The following is a 22,331-nucleotide window of genomic DNA, read 5'->3' as shown; positions in this document are numbered from 1 at the left end:
TACACCGGCCCAAAATCGGCAGTAAATGGGAGTCGGGCCGAACATGAGCGTGGGCACGCCCTATTCGGAGTGGTGTGCGCCGCACCGTCGGGTCTTTTCTGCCGACCTTACGCCTTTTCTTGCCGATTCAACACGTCGGGAACACCACCGAAAGTCGGACAAAGGATAACACTGATTGGCTGTTCAGCTAGCGAATCAGTGCATGAGAAGCGTTAATGGAAGTGAGGGAGGTAAACAAATGATTTAAAATGGAAGATGGAACACACACGGACGGCTATTTCACCTCATCGGTTTATAGAGCTCCTGTTCGTTCATGTTTTCAATGGACGAGAGTGAAAATGGAAAGAAAAACGCTATTTGTTGTTTGTTTATATCACGGAGTCTGTTCTTCTTTTCTGTCTTCCGGTTGTTCCGGTTGTTGCCTCTTTTGAATGATGAATACACACTGCCGCCGCCTGCTGGTAAGGAGAGTTATTGCCACTCACGGATGCGCAGTTCATACGTGCTCGGCTCGGATTTGCGGTGTTCCAGTGCGGAAGTCGACAAATACGCAGGAGAGTCCGGCGACGCAACAGTCGGTGTCGGCGTCGGCGACTTCTCAGGTGACTGGCCGGTGTATCTGGGCCTTTAGTGTCGGTGCCTCCTGGGGAGTTTCATGAACATATCGGACTTCTCTTATGGATTGCTGTACATTATACTTGTGTTGTGTAGTTTATACTTTATTCCAACTTTAAATATTTTAATACCTGAACACACAGCTGCTGTTAAATAATTTCCTAATTTGGGATTGATAAAGTGTCTGTCTATTTATTTTATAGATTAAAAAAACACATATGTATTTTCAAGCTAAAGGTGATACACAATATAAACTGTATACTATTATTTTTTCAAAGACATATTACATTTTAAAGTATATATTGCTATGTTTAGGACAAACAATTAAAGACTGCTTTAATTTAACAAATTCTACAATATGAAAGTGGCAGATTTGCTTTATTAAACAGACCTGACCTAGGCTGCATACCAACACAATTAGGAACATGCTCACATCTTACTATGTTGGTCTGAAGAGCTGAAGCATTCATACACAATGGATACAAACTGTGTTGTCTCATTCTATATCCTGTGAGAAAATGATATACATTTAGCATTACAAACTCGACATCATGGGTGTCGCAGCCATTATATGAGGGTGGGACAAGTACCCCCTACTTTTTGAAATGGTTAGTTTATACCCCCCCACTTCCACCATGTGGAAAGTCTGTGAATCGGTTTATCCACTCGCCGCACTTTGTAGAGCGCTGTGTCAGTGCTTCACTATCAAATCCCTTCCACTTGCTTATTGAGAGAATGCCCAAATCAATGAAACTCCGTACCATGTTTTCACTGCTACTTTGTACCAAGGCAGATTCTCCCATAGCGCGCGCATGTTCAAGGAGTGTTGTCATAGTTGGACAGCTCAGATCTGTTGTATGAAGCGATGCCGGGAGCGGAGATAAGGCACACACACCAAATGTTCAGGACATTGTTAATACAGCGAAAATCAAAGCTGACGATCTCTTGGTTTGATATGTTTTCTCCCCCAGAGCCCAGACAACATGGACATAATAACATTTTTTTCAAAGAAGAGGAAAGTAAGTCATCAGCTGGTAGCAGTTAATCAGTTAACAGTGATGGCGGCGGCAAAAGCGTCTCACTTCTTGAGAGGAGTTTCGTCTTTATGTCATTAGGGAGATACACATACTGAATAGTTTAGATGAGAAAAGGCATTGAAATGCCAGATTACTAGTATTTATCATGTAAACAGGGAACATGAATAACCCGATCTCTCTGTGCTCATGTAAACACCATGATGTCCATAAAGGCGCAGTCAGTGTACTGGAGCCTCAGTTCGATAAAAGATTATTTTCTGAGTTCTTTAAGGTACTCTCTCTCAAAATGATAATGTGCATTATGTTTTAATTATACTTCTCATCATTCAGAAGCTTTTAGTGTGTGTTTATGTTTTACTGAGTGCTTATATGCAATTTCCATCCGAGTATTCAGTTAACTATTTATTTTCTGTGCAGATTACATAGACTAGCTAATATTCTACCTACTGCTTGGGACTTTGAGTCTTCAAAATGTCCAATGTCACAGACTGGGACTTACTTTAGAGTCAGCTATATTTACATTCAGTATGACTTGTTATGATTCAATGTGAAGGAGTATACTGCTCAATAAATAATGATCACTTCACCACATGGGCGCGGGAAGGGGGGTGCTGAGGGCGCTGCAGCACCCCCTAGCGGCAGGCAGGGGGTGCGGAGCTCCCCTGTCTGAATTATTATTTGACGGTTATTGCTGCTCCCGCTGTGCATAATCTGTGTAATATGTAGCCAATAAATTCCACACTGTTGGTAAAATAATATTTTGGCCTGCCCCGAATGTCTTTTCTGTAGCCCCGGACAATTCTACCTCAATAATATAATACATTAACCGTGCTTTACGTGAACCTCATCAAGACACTAGAAAGGACGGCAGGACTGTAATTTCCCGTGTTCAGTGAATGCAACAGAGGCAAGACACCAGACCAATCAGAGAGTTGCATGGAAATAAAAGTGTGCTTGTGTCATTCAAGCTCGCGGCTCTGTGTGTGTGCGGAAATAGCGCATTTAGTGTGTGTGAGAGAGGGGGAGAGAGAGAGGGACCGGTGCCAGCAGCAGGGACCGTGTTGTTAGCATCTGGTTAGCTAGCTGCACTAACGGACATACGGAGCTGTTTGTTCCACAACAAGCTGGAGGAGAGCTCTCCTCTCAGACTGAGAGGCTCAGGTGAGCTAAAGGACTCTCTGAGTGTTTAGATAGTTAACTTTAGTCTAAGTTATCTCAGTGGGTCTCAAACGGTTTGGTCAAAAATTATTCAAAAGATTATTTCCGCGGCACACCTTCATATGATCATTATAGTTATAAAAAAAATAAGAGAATAAAGGAAAAACAGTTATGAAATACTATATGGCAGTAAAACAAGAATACAGTTTGAAAGGGGAGTGATTATTAAAATATCCATAAAGAAAAAGAACATCTGCTTACAGTTGTGTTTCATCTGGGTGTTGAGAGATGTATCCATAGATCTCTTAATGTTGCTCTCAAAGTGCACCAGATTGATGCTTTTAACTTCAATATTTAAAAAAATATCTTCCCGGGGGAGCATCCCCCCGGACCCCCCTAGAGGAGCTGAGGTCCGCTCCCCACTCGTAAAAAAATAGCACTTTACCCCTGCCTATATGCCGTGAGCTGATTATCGAGCCTTCTTTGTAACAGTCGCGGGTTTACTGTGTGTTTGCGTGTGTGCTCTATAGTGCCCGTAATAGTGTTCACTGGAGTCCAGCACCTCAGCACCCCCACTCAAAATACCTTCCCGCGCCTCTGCTTCACCACCTCTCTTGACATCTAGGAGCTTGAGAGTGAGTCAGAGGCAGAACACAGGGACAGTGGAGAGAGGTCCATTGCTGAGGTGAGTGATGAAAGGGAAATTACAGTTTAGAGTCAATTGTGATGTGGACTCTCATCCCAGAATTTTAAGGAAATCAGTGGGGATATTGAACAGGAAACATTTCAGTCAAGGGGCATCATATATGACCAATATAGACAGAAGAGCAACATTTATTTGAACATTAAGTCAATGATACCATGAACTTAACATCCGTATGGATTCAGATCAGTCTCAATATTAATAAATGCTCACAGAAGGATTCACAAATGTATTTTGCAATTTATATATAAATGACTCTCCACAACAATATCTCTCGATTATACAAATTACATTTATTGAAATTTGAACCAGAAGATTAAGTCTCAAAGAATGTTTTAAATAAAATGACATACAACAAAAAGGTGGATAATAATAAAATGTATTAAATGTATATGTAAAGACATTTGGTCAAATGAAATGACACGCCCAGCGTGGATGAAGATGGTGCAGGTCTTTCTCTATGCCCCCACCTCCGTGCTGTCCCCTCAGAGGAAGTGGGAAAACAGGGATAAGATATCGAAAGTCTAAAGTGCCACTATTCGCCCGTTTAAAACGCGCGTTTTTTCTAAAAAACCGCACGTTTTACGCGCGTTCTTCACGCGTAAAAAACGCACGTTTTTTAATATGATAATAAGCCCCACCTTCTGTTTTACGTAGCCAGTACATTTAAAGTGTGTGCAACCAATCAGTGAAGAGTTAAGTCAGACTAAAGCAATCTGTTGATGAAAAGTTCCTGTAACCTACCCCATTGTGAGATTTAGATAGATAGATAGAAAGAATAAAGAATAATCACAATAATTAAATCTAAATTAAACATGTACAATAAATAATATAAAGTATAAACATATCTTCAGTCGCAATTTCATTATTGTTATTCATACTTTCTGTTAAGTAATTTATTAATGTTCCCGTGCTTTCAGTTTCCATCCAGTAATATAATCACAATGCTATTTTGAGGGTGTGTTCAAAACAATCTATGTAATGCAACTTGTTGTACATATTGCTACACCTACTATTGGGGAATCTGATGTATGTTGTAATGTTTGTGCCGGAGCCGCTTCATCCAAAACAGTACTCCGGTTAGAGAGATGACACCTGAAGGGAAATAGTCAATTGGTACACACTGTGAATATGAGTGGGAAAAATGAGTGTAATAAAGGCTTTTTAGACAATAAGAAATATAAAGTTAACTCAACTAAAGTTGCTCAGTATGTTTGTATTGTCAATACTATTACTGTATAACTAATATCTCACATCTGAAGGTTTAAAGAAAAGGCACCTTAAAATAAAGATTGGTCTTTCAATACATTAGCTGGTTGATTTTGTCTTTTCAATTGTTTATCTAAAATCAAGTAGCTATAACTGGTACTTATCGTTTGAAGATACAGTCTGGTTATAATGCTGTTTGAAGGAGGCACACAGGTAAGAGCACTAACTAGCTAATGTATCTTAGCTTGAATTAAATGTATTTAACGTATAATAAAGTGACTGCAAATATATGTATCACAAACTTTATAAAAACTTATATTTCAGTCCACAAATACACAGAATAAAGAATACATTCAGGTCAATGTAGAAAAATAAGAAATACTTTAGTCCCCTCTGTCTTCCTCTCATCAGTAGAGGAAAAGTGTGTGTGTACAAGATAGATATTAATTTTACTCCACAATTTCCTACCGTATTATTAAATAAGTCTGCACAGCTGAGGGGACACCTGTAACTCATTTCATGTGATTTATTCATTAAAAACTGTATTTTCAGAGTTAATCAAATGACAGCCACATTGTTACCTAAAGTGTCTCAAACTAATTTAAGGAGTGCAATGCAACTGAAAGCAGGGTTCCTGCAGGTTTCGCCAACTCAAATTTAAGACTTTTTAAGACCTTTTTAAGACCACTTTGAATAGAATTTAAGACCTATTTCACGGCAAGAAAGTATGAAGGAAAATTGCTATGAAAGAAGAAATATGTCCCATAATTACTTACTAAGTAAATTAATTCATGTTCAACATAAGAACATAACAGTACACAGAACTGTGTTAGCGTGGTAGACAAAAAGTGTGTATTTGTGTGTGTCTGTGTTCGGGCTGTGCAATTAATCGTATTTTAATCGCAATTACGATTTTGGCCTGCCACAAATACGAAAACATAATCGAAAAACGATAATTTAGCTTTGCTAGGTTGTGACAGTGCACTGCAACATATTTGATCTAATTAATTGTAGTCTAACTTATTTTTATTTATCATATTTATATATGTTTAGTAGCTTGTGGAAGGGCGCTACAAAATATTTATTGATCTTGTTTATTGGTATTTATTATTTTGATATTATCATTTATTTAATTTAGTTTTGTAAAGGTTTTTCCGTTGAATTATACGTTAAGGGTAACCAACATTTAAAAAGATACTGTTCAAATTATTATTTGTTTTAAATTTCAAGTAGTGTGTGTGTGTGTGTGTGTGTGTGTGTGTGTGTGTGTGTGTGTGTGTGTGTGTGTGTGTGTGTGTGTGTGTGTGTGTGTGTGTGTGTGTGTGTGTGTGTGTGTGTGTGTGTGTGTGTGTGTGTGTGTCAAGAGCTATATTCAGAGCTCTGCTGCCGTGGCTAAAATCTTTCATCGTTGCTGTTGTATGATTGGTGTTTAACTACGGTATTTAGCGTCGCCATATAGGTCCACAGCACCTCCGCTTTTAGGGTTGACGTCGCCCGGAAATCCCCCGGTGTTGCTGCGGGAGCTGCTGCACTAGATAACACTGCACTAGATAACGCTGCACTAGCTAACGCTACATTAGCAAAACAAACGCTAATTTATTTTTGCAAAAGGTGCAGCGGGCTTCAAACACGTTCCCCTCCACTGGTTTCTACTAAGCACTAAATTCGATGTTTTCCAACCAAATACGGTCAAACTTACACTTCCCCATATTTATTTGCAAGTAGATTCGAAGATACCTGAATTTCTGGCTGAAGCTTGGCTGCTAGGTTACTAGCTGGGTGTTCTCCGATAAGGGGCCGGGGGAAACAAAGTTAGTGATTACTGGTTCCATGTTGATTTATTTCAATAAAAATTGTTGGGGGGAACTGAAGGGCTATTACCATACTGGTTATTTTGCAGCCCAGACATTTCCCCCAAAACACATTTAGACGCGATTGCAACACAGAAGTACCTTTCAAATCCGATCCTTTTTAAGACCTTCTAAATCATATTTAAGACCTTTCTTATTTTTTTGGTCATATTTAAGACCTTTTTAAGGCCTTAAATTCATATTATCAAATGTAAGACTTTTTAAGACTTTTTAAGACCCCGCGGGAACCCTGTGAAAGGTACACTAATAAAAGTAAAACAGTCAATTTCTTCAGATCAATCTGTATATTTTAACTCCAGAGCACATTTATTTGAATGAAAAACAAGTTGTTCATACAACCAGCTTTGGCCTCTGAGGCAGCCATTACCTGATCTTAGACATGTTAATAAGTACCACAGTTATTAGTTGCAGTAATATGTGCCGCTTCCAAACATCAAACTCTTAGAAAAAAGACTTGTTCTTATTATCTACTGCACACCTTTTTTAAAGCAACACTGACAACTTTCGCCTGTGAGAGATGTAATCTCTGAAAATGATTAGACATGCATAACTTCTACAGTGAAAATCGGTCATACTGTAAGTGCAACTTCTGAACACATCACTTTTTCGGAAATGTTTTACAATGCATAATTATTATAAAACCTTGGTTTTAGAAACCTTACCATGTAACAATGGTAACTGTGAGTGAGTGCAACAAAGTGTCTACTCTGGGATGAGCAGCTGGGTTCTCAGTCTATTCACTTTTGGGCTCATCTTTTTCACCTCAAGTTCCATCAGGACTTTTTCCACAACTTCAAAAGTGGATTGCAGTTATTTCGGATATCTTAAGTTCAGTGCGAATATGAGCCCGAAGAGCATGGCAAAAGCTGTCGCAACCGAGGGCAAGCCGCTGAGGACCTCTGTTCCTTCGAGGAGAACCTTGACGTCTCTGGGTCGATGAAACTGATCCTCTTTCCCAATGACAAAGATTGCCATTGTTGCCTGCTCCAGTTCTCCAGCCTCAGCGTCCTGCATATCATGCAAACAAAAGGGAAATGGATGAGGACCACATAGTGTAGTTCAACAGGCCTGAGGCGCAAAGGTTTCCCCAAGTTTGCAGCTACCTTTTAAAAATACAAGATTATAGTGGATAGATGAAAAAAGGAAAGTTCTCAGTTCAGTCGACCCAAGAGGAAAGCTCAGGAGGTCATCACAAATGACTAGCTTTCTAACCAAGCAGTTATTTGCATGCAGTACAAATATGTTATTTTTCTTTTATGAACAAACTTCTTGTGAGTGAGTGGGAGGTCTTACTTGGAATTCTTTGATGAGATGGTCAACAGGTTCACCCAGGAAGATCATTAGAGATTTGAGGATGCATTCTCTTCTGATGGCGATGTCCACAGTCTGAGTAAGAACAGTTTTATTTATTTATTTATTTTTATATATATATATATATATATATATTTTATAAATCAAATGCAAAAAAAAGGACGATTCAGCCACTGATCTCACAGATAAACTCATTCATGGATACCTCATCTAAAACCTGCAAGATCCCGATGGTCTTCTGTTTCACAACTCCTCCCCTGCTCCTGATGACCTGCAGCAGTTTGGTGGAGTGTTTGTCCAACTACGCCAAGAACTTTGTCTCATAAAGACACTAAGAGTAATAGATGTAAAGCTTATATCGTGATATTGATATTGTAAAAATAAAACGTCAACATATTTGCCTTGGCTGTCTATAGTTGTTAGTTAGTTGGGCCCTCATTTCTTCTCCACTACAGGCTTACATCAAAATAATGACCTCTTCCATGTGAAAAAGTGCAGGCCACCGCTCCAAGAGGCCTTCAATGCTTGGCCTCTGATGCACTATTTCTTGTCTTCGGTATCCAAACGCCTTCGCCATCTTTTCTTTTATTGATTGCCGGTTGTTTCTTTTCTGTTGCTCTGCCAAAAGGGAAATTGTCTCTGGCTCCATGCTTTCTGGAGTCTCACCAATCGGCAAGGACGGAAAATGGTTGGCCTCAGCTCGCCTGGCTCTCTTTAAATTCTTCGCAGGGTAGGACTCTTCTTGAGACTTGGTCTTCAACGAGTTCACAGCAAGCTCTGCAGATGATTTGAGCTTGGTGTCAGTCTAGATTGGTTCTTTGTGTACTCTGCATTTCCTCTCTGTAATTGACATTCTGTGTCATAGGAGAAGACCGGGATTGGAAACACTTTAGGCCACCGTTGTGTTCTTAATGATTCCGAGGAAGAGCCGCTAAGTAGTACTGTGTCATCTGTATTCACACATCCAGAGGAGGACTCTTCACTGTACAGTCCACTTGCAGGGGTACTATTTAATGGTATCTCAACTGGGTACAAGACCACAGTTGTAGAATCCGGGTCTAATTCGACAACTTTGATCACTGTTAAATCTTTAATCGCATGTGTAGATGTAAGATTAACAAATGTGTTCCCAAAATCAGTGTCTTTGTACTGTAGCCTTATGTAACCTTCTAATCCACATGAATTCTTGACCTCCTCAATGAGCTCTTCCATTGAGTTGGGAATCCCATTTCGAAGCTCCAGTCTGACGCTGTTGTGGTCGTTCAAGATGATCAGCAATTGAACAGGTGGTCCAATATCAGCCACGGCGCTCTAAGAGAAGGAGAGATGTGAAGAGGGAAGTAATGAAATGCAGGTGTACACTCAATACATTCTTTCTTTTTCAAATTGCATTGTGTTGTACTTTACAAAGTATTACGTACAAAATTCATATATATATATATATATATATATATATATATAAGGGCTGTCAAGCGATTACAATTTTTAATCAGATTAATCACAGCTTAAAAATGAATTAATCATGATTAATCACCATTCGAACTATGTCCAAAATATGCCATTTCTTCATGTATATTGTTGTAGGAATGGAAAGATAAATGAAAGAAGGCGGGTATATCCATTTAACATACAGTATGTATGTTTATTATAACATTGTTCTGTGTGTCAAAATGAAAGACAGCCCACACACCTATCAATCATCAAACCGTGGGGTCTTAATTCAATCAACACGTAATGTTGTATCGATGTATATAGAGATGTACTACAGCAAAAGTATTCTCCGTCAGGACTTCCTGCAACAACACCACGCCGTTATCTTGATTCTGATTGGCCAGAAGACCTTATCAAAGATGTTCTATTGAGAAGACGATCACTACGTGACAAAATTTTTCAAAACCGTTTCTGGTCTGGTATTTCCAGACAAGTGGCTACTGAAATCAATCTTACTAACTGTTGTCTGTGCAATTTACTCGGCGGACTTTATTTTGCTTACTTTAACATCATTTTTCATGGTGGGGCTAAGCCATTTCTTGGTATGGCTGTAGTCTACCCCAGCGCTGCCACTGGTGGGATGTATGGGGCGGGCCATTCTGCACATGCGTTAAATGCGTTAAATATTTTAACGCAGTTAATTCAAAAAATTAATTACCGCCGTTAACTTGATAATTTTGACAACATTAATATATATACTCATTCTGACCTTATACATGAATGTATCTTTTAAGAGTTTTAATTCAAAATCTGTTGAAACTTTTGAATCTTCATCAGGAAGTTCTTCAGATGGCAAATCATCATTCAACTGATCAGTAGTACCCGTTTCAAATTATTCTAAAACATCATACCCATCAACAATTCCAGGCTTTAAACCATTAAGTGTATGTGGGGTATGCTTCCTCCATTTGTGAGTATTGAAAGCTCCGTAATGATTTGTTTTGTATGAGCAACCAGAAAACATACAATTTAAAAATTCATACCCTCATGACGTTTTTATTTATTTTTTTAAACTTACCACAAGCAATGCCCATTCACAGGATCATCCACATGGGTAGAACAGTAGGAATAGATGGCTGCTTTCCTGAAGTTTAAAAGAGAAAACCTTTCATTAGTATTTAATTGGCCATCAAAGTGTCTAAGCTACAAGAAGATCATTGACATATTCAAAATATATCAAACATTAAACTTAAATTCGTTAATCAAAGCCTATACTTTATTTTAGGATAGTGGTCAACATTTTGGTGATGTAAAAATATAAAGACACAATGTTGTAAACTAAAGTTATATTTACAATATCTTTATCAATTGAACTCGAAAATTAAAATATAAGTCGCTTGTCAATATGAAAGAAGCCCACTTACTCTGTCCTTAAATTGACGTTTAACACCAGAATATCTACTCTGGTAATAAATACAAATTCATAGTCTTATCTATTTATTTACAATAGAAAACACGCAGTCCGCCTGTTCATACTGTTTACAGGCCACCAAGCCTCAGTTAAGAAAAGGTAAAGTTGATACTTAAAGAGCAACTTCCAGGTTAAAGACACCTGTGAATAAATGTGTAGGAAAATGATGAATACACTAGATTTTCAAAAAAATATACAGAAATATACACTACAGTGACATCTGGCGTCGTTTTTGTAAGAAATGTTCACTTCCGCATAAAAAAGCCTTGGCACATGACCTCCCACGTGTGACGTAACACGGGGGACACAAGGGGAAGAGCGGCCGGTGTAACGTATTAATAAACATGGATCCCAATGCTAGTTTCGACACAGAAGAAGTTGAACATGAATATTCGAATGCATATGACGGACCACAACCTTATAATTATGAGCCTGCTAGGCGTCCAAGAGACCAGGAGCAGCCAAGGATTAGAAGAAATAACGGCCATCGGAGAGAAATTGAGCTGTGGTGTGAGGAGAACCAGTGGAGAACTGGGCAGCTATCTTGGTGAGTGACCGGCTTTAGCTACAGAATGTTAGCTAACGTCACATCACAACATTGTGAAGTTAGCTATCATATATCAGGCTATAACTAAAGTAGCATTGATAATATAGTAACGTAACTGGCAGGACTGTTGATACTGATCCATAACAGAAACTAATGCGCAAGTATCAGCCGTATCTCGCGTTACCTAATGCAACTCCACACTACGGTGCTGTGTACCGGAGGAGAGACGCGAGATACGGCTGATACTTGACGATCTGGCGGAGAAAGGTTGTGGAGCCTCCGTTGATAAGTCGTTGTAAATGGCTTGATGGAAAGCAGGTGTGTAGTCGGGGAGGGTGCACAGCTGATTGCAGCAGGTGAGTGGAGGTTGAGCCGGGAGCCAGGAGTGACAGCCACCACGCACGCACACACAAACAACACAGACAGGGGGAAACACACAAACACAAAGGAGACGGCTGGAGCAGTACAGCCACCACAGCGTTACCTAATGCAATGTCTTACGGTGCCGTGTACCGGAGAGGAGAGAGAGAGAGCAGCGAAGGGGGGGGGGAGAGAGAAGTAATATGGTTTCCTGATAAAGCTGTGGAGAGTATGTGCTGCAGGGAGGTGGATGCACAACGCACCCAGGAATGAACGCTAGCTCCGGTCCTTTTTACTGTGGACTCGATGTCCTGACAGGCTGGTATTTGTGCAACCTGCACAAACACAATACTGCACCATGATTACAAATGGTGAAATACAATGTAAAACTACCGAAAAATACCAGCTCCTTAAAACACAACCGCTCTACTCAACGCAACTCTACTATACCCGCGGTCAGAGAGCGGAGATGTGTCCCCTGCCTGATGTAATATGACGCGTTTGACGTATGACCTTAAAAAAAGCAGTTTTTAAGAGCAGAGCTCAAAATTGCTCCTTTCCCTCTGAATTCCTGCCCTTATGTCTCGTAAAACATATCAAATCCTGCATTCACTTTTTTAATTGTAATTTTCAAGCAAGTTTAAGCATAAATGTAGAATAAATAAAAACCTGCAAGATGCTCTTTAATGTTGGTCTGAGTATATCTACGTTTGAATCTGGCCATGACTCATCATGCTGGTAGGCTAGGGTGACCAGACGTCCCCGTTTTCCAGGGACAGTCCCCGTTTGTATTGCCCTGTCCCCGGTTGAAACTGTCCCCGGAAATGTCCCCGTTTTTTAATATATGTTAAAAACACATAGCAACGTGAAATAAAACGTTTCATGTCAGGAAACACTGGGTAAACAGACTGTGGTCAAGCCAGGCCCCAATTTGGAAAACACAGTCAAGCCAGCCCGCACGTTGTATTGCGGTGCGCGAATATCGTATGCATTACGGTAGAGGCCTGTAAAAACTGCCTTCAAAATAAAAGCGTTTACTCGGTCAATAACAAATATACCTAAAAAACACACCAAACATATTCATATATACTGGATCTTAAATTAAGAAATATTTACTATATAATGTGATCAATAATAATTTAAAACAAACTACATATAACTACCACATTATAACTGAGTGAATGTAAAATGTAAGGATACAGTTATGAGGACATATCTGACATTTCCACTGGGTGACTAATTTCAAATGATGTTGACACCATCTCACAACACTCCTAAAATAAAATTACTTTCTGAGGCACAATTTTAAATGTATGCTGTTTAAAATCTCAAATTAGATCTATTGTCCATCTATATTTTGATTATTATTTAATGGGAACCGTCCATAATCAAAGAGTCATTCGAAGTCAATCAAATACTTATTTCACTTCAGGGTGATAGCAGGACACCCCATTTAGTCACTCAGAGAGAATCTGGACAATCTGATGTACAGTTTCAAAATAAAAGACCTTTGAAGTCTCATATATGAGCTATCGTCCTTCTGTTTGTATCCAACAGTTCAAATGTTCGAATTACATTGAACCAGAATTGTCCCCCTTTTTTCTTTAACAGCGAAGAAAATTGGATATGTTAATGAGATTTTGACCGCAAAACTCAAAATGTCCCCGGTTTTCATTTTGAAAATCTGGTCACCTTATGGTAGGCCGCTAACGCTAACGCTAGCATGCTTTATTCAGACATTGACTTTAGCCTTTAGTCGAATTGGAGTCATGGGTGGGTAGTGTTTTTACAGTCCACTAGCTCAGTTAAGAACATTTAACGTTACAGTTAATGTTGTGTTGAGAAATATATGCTCTGCTGAGTGTTCTTCACTGGATAATGCGTGGTCTGAATAAAGCATGCTAAACGTTTGCGCATGCTAAACGTTAGCGCAAGCTTTTACGGCCTACTCAGTCAGAGTCACGGCCAGACACACGTAGGCTAACGTTTCCCATAAATAACGTTACATTTTCTTAACTGAGCTACTGGACTGTAGTAACGTTAGCCACCCATAACTCCAAGCGGGCTACAGGCTAAAGCTAATGTCTGAATAAAGCATGCTAGCGTTAGCTTATAAGGGCTATCAACAGCCGGTAAGAGTCACAGCCAGAGTCAACGGAAGATATACTCAGACAAGCGTTAACGTTTCGGTATGTGAAATTATATTATCAGGGGCGGCGCCAGGGGGTTGCTGGCAGTTGCTATAGCAACTCCAGCAATTGGCCTAGCAACGGCTTAGCAACCCCATTGTTTTGTTATGAAAAATATTTATCTATATATATTTACACATTCTCGCGAAATCTTTCTGGGGTCTTTGTAAGTTAAAGCGCGAATTCTCAGTATGTGAAGTGAACACACAGATCGAAAATGGAAAAATCTCTAACAAGCCAGCGAAAACGACCGCGATCTCAAACGGAGCCGGTCCAGCTGGACAACCCTACTATCCACAAGGATCCCGATGTTACTATTACTAATGAAAACCGGGAGGATTGGGACCACGAAGAACAGGTGCCCCCGGCCCCGCCAACTGACCCACTGCCCCCGCAGCAGCAGGACCAGCTAGCTGCTACGGCGAGCTGCAGTGGAACCAGCGGAGCTAGCGCTGCTCCCCGACCCCTCCACACCGTAATTGACATCAGCCAGTCAGCCTCTGATGGACCAAGACGTCCCATGCTTAGAAAATACCCGACCAAGAAGTACGGACTGCAAATGCGGTCATTCAATCGCCGATGGTACGAGCAATACACTTGGCTCGAGTACTCAGTGACTATGGACGGTGTATTTTGTTTTGCCTGCAGGCATTTTGCTCACGAAGGACGCCGGTTCCATAAAGAAACCGCCTTTACCCATGAAGGATTTAGCACCTGGGTTAAAGCTACGCAGTTATTCCTTACACATGATGTGAGCAGTGTACATAAATGTGCCATGGATGCATGGTCTGAATTTAAAGTAAGGAAAGAGAGTGGCTCAAAAATCAGCAACGCACTCAGCGAGGGACATTCAAAAACTGTATGTGAAAACAGGGAATATATGCGGGCAGTTGTGGAAGCATTGCGTTACACTGCGTGTCAAACCATTGCACTACGGGGGCATAGGGAGAGTGAAGCAGCCAATAGGGGGAACTTCATCGAACTTTTAGACCTGATTGGCAAGTTTGACAAAACTGTGGAAAAAAAAATATCTGACAATCCAAGAAATGCAAAGTACACACACCACGACATACAAGATGAGCTAATTGAGCTGATGTCAAATATGGTCAGGGATCAAATCAGTGTGGAAGTACAGGAAGCTGGAGTGTTTGCACTGATGGTGGATGAGAGCAAAGACGTGAGTAAAAAGGAGCAGGTGTCTGTGGCAGTGCGGTATATACATGACGATGGCATAAAGGAGGAGTTCCTTCACTTCACCCCAGCTGATGGACTAGACGCAGATTCACTTTTGACAACGATTAAACAGACGCTCAGTAAATGCAACATTGATCACAACATGTGCATTGGCCAATGCTACGACGGTGCCGCTGTCATGTCGGGGTGTAATAACGGTGTGCAGGAGAGATTTCGGAAGGAGGTGCCACAGGCCCTTTATGTACATTGCCATGCCCACCGGCTTAATTTAGTTTTAGTTGACTGTGTCAAGAATGTAAGACCAGTAGGGGATTTTTTTTGAAGTTGTGCAGATGCTGTATAATTTCTTTTCTGGCTCTGTTGTGCACAACATTTTCCATACAAAACAAAAGGAACTTGAACCAAAAGAAAAGCCAGTTGAACTAAAAAACCTGTCAGACACTAGATGGGCTTGTCAGTATTCAGCACTGTGGGCCATTCAGAAAACCCTGCCAGCTATCTGTGCCACATTCAATGAGGTCATCACGCAGTCAAACACTTGCAGGAAGACAGAAGCCAGAGCAGTGAAGGCACTGATAGACGGTCAGTTTGCTGTGCAACTCGCTCTATTTGAGGATATGTTTCGAGCCACCAAATTCTTGTCCGACCGTTTACAGTCCCCAGATCTGCAACTGGCCTCTGCTACGGATCTTGTTGAGTCGGTAATTACATCCCTCTCCGAAAAGAGAAATGAAAAATCATGGGAGGAAATGTTGGACAAAGCACACGCCCTCTCCACCAAGACTGGCATCCCCATCAAGTTGAGACAAGAGCGACGTCAGACTCAGCCTGCATGCCACCTACTGGAGTTTGTAATTGATGCTCCAACAGGAAAACTTCCACCTCTCACCTCCTCTGATGACATCCGCAAGCACTGCTACTACCCTGTCATTGATAGACTTGTCAATGAAATGAAAAGGCGGTTTTCGTCTGAATCTTGTGGCGTGCTGCAGGGCACGTCCGCCTTAAATCCAACTCACAAGTCATTCCTTGAGCTGGAGCACCTATCACCCATGGCCCAGTATTATGGGGTAAAAACGGACAACCTGTCTGCAGAACTGCACCAAGTTCGAAGGCTCCTTGACCGAAAAAAGCAGCAGCAGCAGGGACAAACTGTGAAAACCACGCACGAATTTCTCTCTCTTCTCCGGCCATAGAAGGACGCATTTATTGATTTGCACAGACTTTTGTGTATATCGGTCAAACTGCCTGTCACGTCTGCAACCTGCGAACGCAGCTTTTCTTGTTTGCGGCGTGTGAAAAACTACATGAGGAGCAACAGCGGGGACTTGAGGAATAACAATTTGGCTTTGCTGTCCATCAATGCCGAACGAGCAAGAGCCCTGGATGTGCAGGAGGTCATAGACGCGTTTGCTTTGAACCACAACAACAGACGCAGTGTGTGTGTGTGTGTGTGTGTGTGTGTGTGTGTGTGTGTGTGTGTGTGTGTGTGTGTGTGTGTGTGTGTGTGTGTGTGTGTGTGTGTGTGTGTGTGTGTGTGTGTGTGTGTGTGTGTGTGTGTGTGTGTGTGTGTGTGTGTGTGTGTGTGTGTGTGTGTGTGTGTGTGTGTGTGTGTGTGTGTGTGTGTGTGTGTGTGTGTGTGTGTGTGTGTGTGTGTGATCAGATGTGCACAGTTTAGTACATTTATTACATTGTAAAGTTAAGTTGTATAGGCAATGTTGTTTGTGGGAGTTACACCTTCCAGGTGTGTGCGTTTTCCGGTGTGTGCAGGCAGGGAGTACGAGACGCTAGGAGTTGTGTTCGAGTGTGGGGAAAAGTGTTATACTATTGATTGGTTCTGTATTGATTGGTTCTGTAAATAAAGAGAACGTTTTCGACATTGAAGGTTAGAGTGATCTGTGATCTTGAATAGCGGTGAACGCTACAATATGAACAGGCTCGTGCTTGGCCCACTGGTATTGTTTGTTTATTTATTTTGAAAATTATAAATTAAAAAAACTAGCAACACCGTGCTGTCATATAGCAACTGCTAAGCTACTGCAGCAAAAAAATCCTGGCGCCGCCCATGTATATTATATATATATATTAACATTAGTTTATCCTTACCAGTATCACATGTGCTCGTTTTCCAAGTGTCAAAGGCTGGATAGAAGCGGATGAAGTCTGGCGTTATATGTGTGCCTCTATCCTGAGCACGCAATGAAACATGTTGAGCCTAGAAAATGCGATTGAGCGCACACTTGAACATTTTTGAGCACAGAGAAATATATTTTCTTTCATAAAACTCCTGCTCCGTGCGCAAGCAGACTGCTGCACGCGCTCTCTCTCCCCGGCTCGCTCGACCTCTCCACCCTGAGCGCGCTCAGCTTCGCCTGTGCTCGCTCAAGTTGTCACAGCGTTACAAATGTGCCACAAAACCAACCAATCGGAGAACTCGAGAAGGTCAATTCTGATTGGCTGGTCGTCTCCAATCATATCTTCTATCTGAGATGAGAGAGGGATTTTCGGTTGCCATCAGGCTGTTGACGTTCTTATTACACATCCGTCGTTGACATTACAGGACATGACAGACTCGAATGAAGAGAATAGCACGCCACAGTGTCAGGTGAGTTATACATTTCTAGTTTTCTGATATCACGTTATTGTTTGTAATGCCTGAGTTTGCTAGCCGGCAACATAGCTATAGGGGTAGTTTAAGCAAACAGCTAACAAACCGTAGCCTACATGTACGTCATGAACCCTTCTGAGGTATTGATTACTTGCTGTAACACGGCTCTGGAGTTAAAATATACAGATTGATCTGAAGAAATTGACTGTTTTACTTTTATTAGTGTACCTTTCACAGGGTTCCCGCGGGGTCTTAAAAAGTCTTAAAAAGTCTTACATTGGATAATATGAATTTAAGGCCTTAAAAAGGTTTTAAATATGACCAAAAAAATAAGAAAGGTCTTAAATATGATTTAGAAGGTCTTAAAAATGATCGGATTTGAAAGGTACTTCTGTGTTGAGATCGCGTCTAAATGTGTTTTGGGGGAAATGTCCGGGCTGCAAAGTAACCAGTACGGTAATAGCCTTTCAGTTCCCCCCAACAATTTGTATTGAATTGAATCAACATGGAACCAGTAATCACTAACTTTGTTTCCCCCGGCCCCTTATTGGAGAACACCCAGCTAATAACCTAGCAACCAAGCTTCAGCCAGCGGCAGTCAGAAACTCATGTATCTTCGAATCTACTTACAAATTAATATGGGGAAGTGTCAGTTCAACCGTATTTGGTTGGAAAACATCTAATTTAATGCTTGGTTGAAACCAGTGGAGGGGAACGTGTTTGAAGCCCGCTGCACCTTTTGCAAATAAAATTTGCGTTTGTTTTGCTGTAGCATTAGCTAGTGGAGCGTGAGCCAGTGCAGCAGCTCCCGCAACAACACCGGGGGAACCTCCGGGCGACGTTTGGGTCTACAACGTCAACTCTAAAAGCGGAGGTGCTGTAGACGCTAAATACTGTAGCTAAACACCAATCATACAACAGCAACGATGAAATAGTGTAGCCAAGGCAGCAGAGCTCTGAATATAGTTTCTCTCTCTCTATCTCTCGCTCTCTCTCTCTCTCTCTCTCTCTCTCTCACACACACACTAGAGCTGCTCGATTATGGCAATAATCACGATTATGTTGGTCAATAATTAATATCATGATTATTAAATACGATTATTCATTGACTTTGAAAACATCCATTTATTGAACTTTAAAACAAGTAATAATTTGAACAGTATCTTTTTAACTGTTGATTACCCTGAACGTATAATTAAACGGAAAAACCAATACAAAAATAAATGATACATTTAAATAAATAATATAAAAATAATAAATACCAATAAACAAGATCAACAAATATTTTGGAGCAAGCTACTAAACAAACATGATAAATAAATTAGAATAAAATAAATTAGATCAAATATGTTGTAGTGCACTGTCACAACCTCGCAAAGCAAAATAATCATTTTTTTCGATTATGTTGTTTTCGTAATTGTGGCAGGCCAAAATCGTAATTGCGATTAAAATACGATTAATTGCACAGCCCTAACACACACACACATACTCTAGATGTGTGTGTGAGGACACAGTTTTGTGTACTGTTATGCTGTTATGTTCAGTCATTGTTCTTATGTTGAACATGAATACATTTACTTTGTAAGTAATTATGGGACGTATTTCTTCTTTCATAGCAATTTTCCTTCATACTTTATTGCCGTGAAATAGGTCTTAAATTCTATTCAAAGTGGTCTTAAAGAGTCTTAAATTTGAGTTGGCGAAACCTTTCAGGAACCCTGTGTAAGCATTAGAGGTGGCAGAATGACAAACATGTTTCTCTCTCTATCACAATTTTGGGTTGACCAGAACCTGGACCAAATTTTGTTTCCTGTTCTACAATGGGCATAGAGCTTGCGTTAATTTTCAACCGGACAACTAAACAGATTAGGCTAGGACCGGATAAAGTTAGCAACACACGTTAACCATGAACAGCCTATTAATCCGTTCTCTTAATGTTTATTCCGTCCAACGTTGTGGAATTAGAGAGAAAGGGCTTCTTAACGTGCTTTTATCCGGGGTGGAGGGAGTTAAATATAACATTGGGGCGTGTGATTGTAGTGGGTGGAGGTGGTGAAATGAGGATATCCATTTTGGAGTTCAAGCTAGCATAATATAGTTAACGTTACACACTAATAAGGAAGAGAGCTATTTTTGTGATACATTGCTATTGATATGGATTTAGAGTGGATATTTGAGACAGTATTCAAATTAAACAAAAACGTAAGTGTTTTTAGCAGAGTCATATTATGTCCTTGTGATTCTGTTGATTATTACCTCTCTGTATTATGTTGCAGCTCAGCTGATTTTGGATTGATGGCAAAGGGAGAGGGACTTAAGTGAGAGTGAAAATACAAGGTAAGTTTAAAATAGGTCAGCCATTTCCCATCCTATAGATTGCTAGATGTATCTAACCCTTTCTCCTGTCTTTGTCTCCCTCTCTCAGCACAAGAACCCCAGGGGGGATTCAATGGAGCCTGAAGACCTGCAATGAGACCCTCACCCTGAGCCTGAGTCTCAACTCCCAGAGTTTTGCAAGCCTCTCCCTGTTCCTTATTTTTGATTAAAAAGACATTAAGCTTCCCAATGGTGTGGTCTTCGTTTTGTGAAAAATATGATTACCTCACATATTTTGTTGCTGTTGTTGTCTTTTGTGATAGTTAAAAGGCTCCTGCTGACTTGAGCCAGCCATTCTTTCCTCCTCTCTGTGTCAGTGGGGAAGCCGTACATGTGTACTCCTTTCTATGAGTGATTGGAGCATCCCCCAGCAGCACAGCAAACCATGGGGGAGACTATATGCCAGGACAACACAGAGGAAAAGGCACAGACAAACTGCACGCATGCTATTCAATGTTTATTGAATTCCATTTATTTACATGGATGTTCCTAAAACAACACATTTAACATCATCATGCTGTTGCTGCTTGTGCTTTGACTCATTGTGCTGTCAGTTGACAGTCATTGATAGGCACCTGTCGGTCTCCTGTCCTTTCTGAAAGTCATAAAGATTACATTAGTCATTTAGATGACTTATGTCCTCAATTACCAGGGGATTAGTGAAAACACCATGAATTAAAGAAATGGTAGAAATTATTATAATCAGAATTTTTGAAACCTTCCTTCCTTCCCTCCCTCTAAATATATCAATAAGGATGTGATGTTCTTGACTCATACAAGTTTAAGAAGATAATATTTGTTTTAAAGAATTAAAAGCAATAAACAACAGCAACAGGCTCTGTAACCAAGGCAACGTTAGCCTAACATGTATGTTAAGATAGCTGTTCACACTATCCATGTATATTTTCAACTTTTTGCAATGCTATGTTATTTCTATTTAAGATTTTTACATTTTCGATTGTTTAATTCTAGTCTTTTAACTGTCTAATGTACAATGCCTTGTCTTTTGCTGCTGCAGCGTGAACATTTCCCCAATTGGTATCAATAAAGCACTTCTTATTTTGTCTTAATCCTCAAATATGAGCACATTTTACTTTTTTTTTTAAAAACATATTGATGTAACTACATACACATATCGATATGTTGTATACATATTGCAAATCAAAACCTTTATTGACCAATAACTACCAAAAATTGCATTTCTATCCTGTTATCAATGCATTCAAATCGTGATTCAAATGGCCCGCCACAAACTTCCAGGAACTTTCTGAGTCTCTCTGAACCACGTGACAATCAAGCATTTTGGACTTCCGCTGTCGCAACTCTTCTCTCTACATGGTGCTGGACCAGCCAATCAGAATTGACCTTCTCGAGTTCTCCGATTGGTTGGTTTCGTGGCACATTTGTAACGCTGTGACAACTTGAGCGAGCAGGCAGGCAAAGCTGAGCGCGCACAGGGTGGAGAGGTCGTGCGAGCGAGGGAGAGAGAGCGCGTGCAGCGGTCTGCTTGCGCACGGAGCAGGAGTTTTATGAGAGAAAATATATTTCTCTGTGCTCAAAAATCTTCAAGTGTGCACTCAATCGCATTTTCTAGGCTCAACATGTTTCATTGCGTGCTCAGGATAGAGGCACAAATATAACGCCATAGTTACGACGGTTACCTCTGTCACTAACCGATCTGCCCACATGATCTGCCCCCCTGCCCGATCTGTACTGCGCATGTGCGAGATGGACAACTACATACGGCAAACCAAATGGGACACTTGACACAATGGCCTTTGGCAAAGCAGAAAAAGAACACCCGATAATATTAATCTGAACGAGAGAGGTTAGTTAGTTAGTTAGTTAGATTAGTTATTGTTATTACAACGTGACTTCATATTACAAAGTGACTTCTCTATTATTTAACAACTCTTTTTATTGGGTTCTTTTATTTTGGGTTAAGTAGATTGTCAGAATAAGTGAGAAATGGATTTAACTTCTGTTAGACAGCTATCAAGCTGAATCAGTTGTCCCTCCTCCTGGGAGCAGATCCATCTCTAGGCTCAGCAGCCCTGTCCCCCCATAAGTGTTATATTTTCACAGCTCAGTGTCAGTAAATATTGTGCAGTTAGTTTTGGACTACAAGATAGATGCAAGCCTGTACAGGTAGTTATTTAAAGCATAAATGAGTCGATTGGCTTCTGGAGGTGTGGTTAAAGCAATTGTGCTTGGTTGGCGTGGCCTGGGCCTGGTGGTGGGGCCCAATGTG

General features: G+C 40.6%; 3 long non-coding RNA genes across 3 annotated transcripts; 2 read left to right on the top strand and 1 right to left on the bottom strand.

Moving 5' to 3' along the window:
* Positions 1-2,245: 2,245 nt before the first annotated feature.
* On the top strand, positions 2,246-8,517 carry LOC307023334. Its single transcript, XR_013803681.1, has 2 exons — positions 2,246-2,813; positions 3,436-8,517. It is a non-coding gene; the product is annotated as an uncharacterized lncRNA (long non-coding RNA).
* A 124-nt stretch (positions 8,518-8,641) lies between these two features.
* On the bottom strand, positions 8,642-17,302 carry LOC307023330. Its single transcript, XR_013803677.1, has 3 exons — positions 17,203-17,302; positions 10,414-10,479; positions 8,642-9,215 (listed from the first exon to the last, which is right to left on the bottom strand). It is a non-coding gene; the product is annotated as an uncharacterized lncRNA (long non-coding RNA).
* Positions 17,303-17,624: 322 nt separating this feature from the next.
* Positions 17,625-21,510, top strand: LOC307023331. The gene is made up of 3 exons (XR_013803678.1): positions 17,625-17,701; positions 19,981-20,041; positions 20,130-21,510. It is a non-coding gene; the product is annotated as an uncharacterized lncRNA (long non-coding RNA).
* The last annotated feature ends 821 nt before the right edge of the window (positions 21,511-22,331 follow it).

This window comes from Notothenia rossii (genome assembly GCF_949606895.1).
Source record: "Notothenia rossii genome assembly, chromosome: 10".
NCBI classification, from domain to species: domain Eukaryota; kingdom Metazoa; phylum Chordata; class Actinopteri; order Perciformes; family Nototheniidae; genus Notothenia; species Notothenia rossii.
This window is presented reverse-complemented; position numbering and strand designations above follow the sequence as displayed.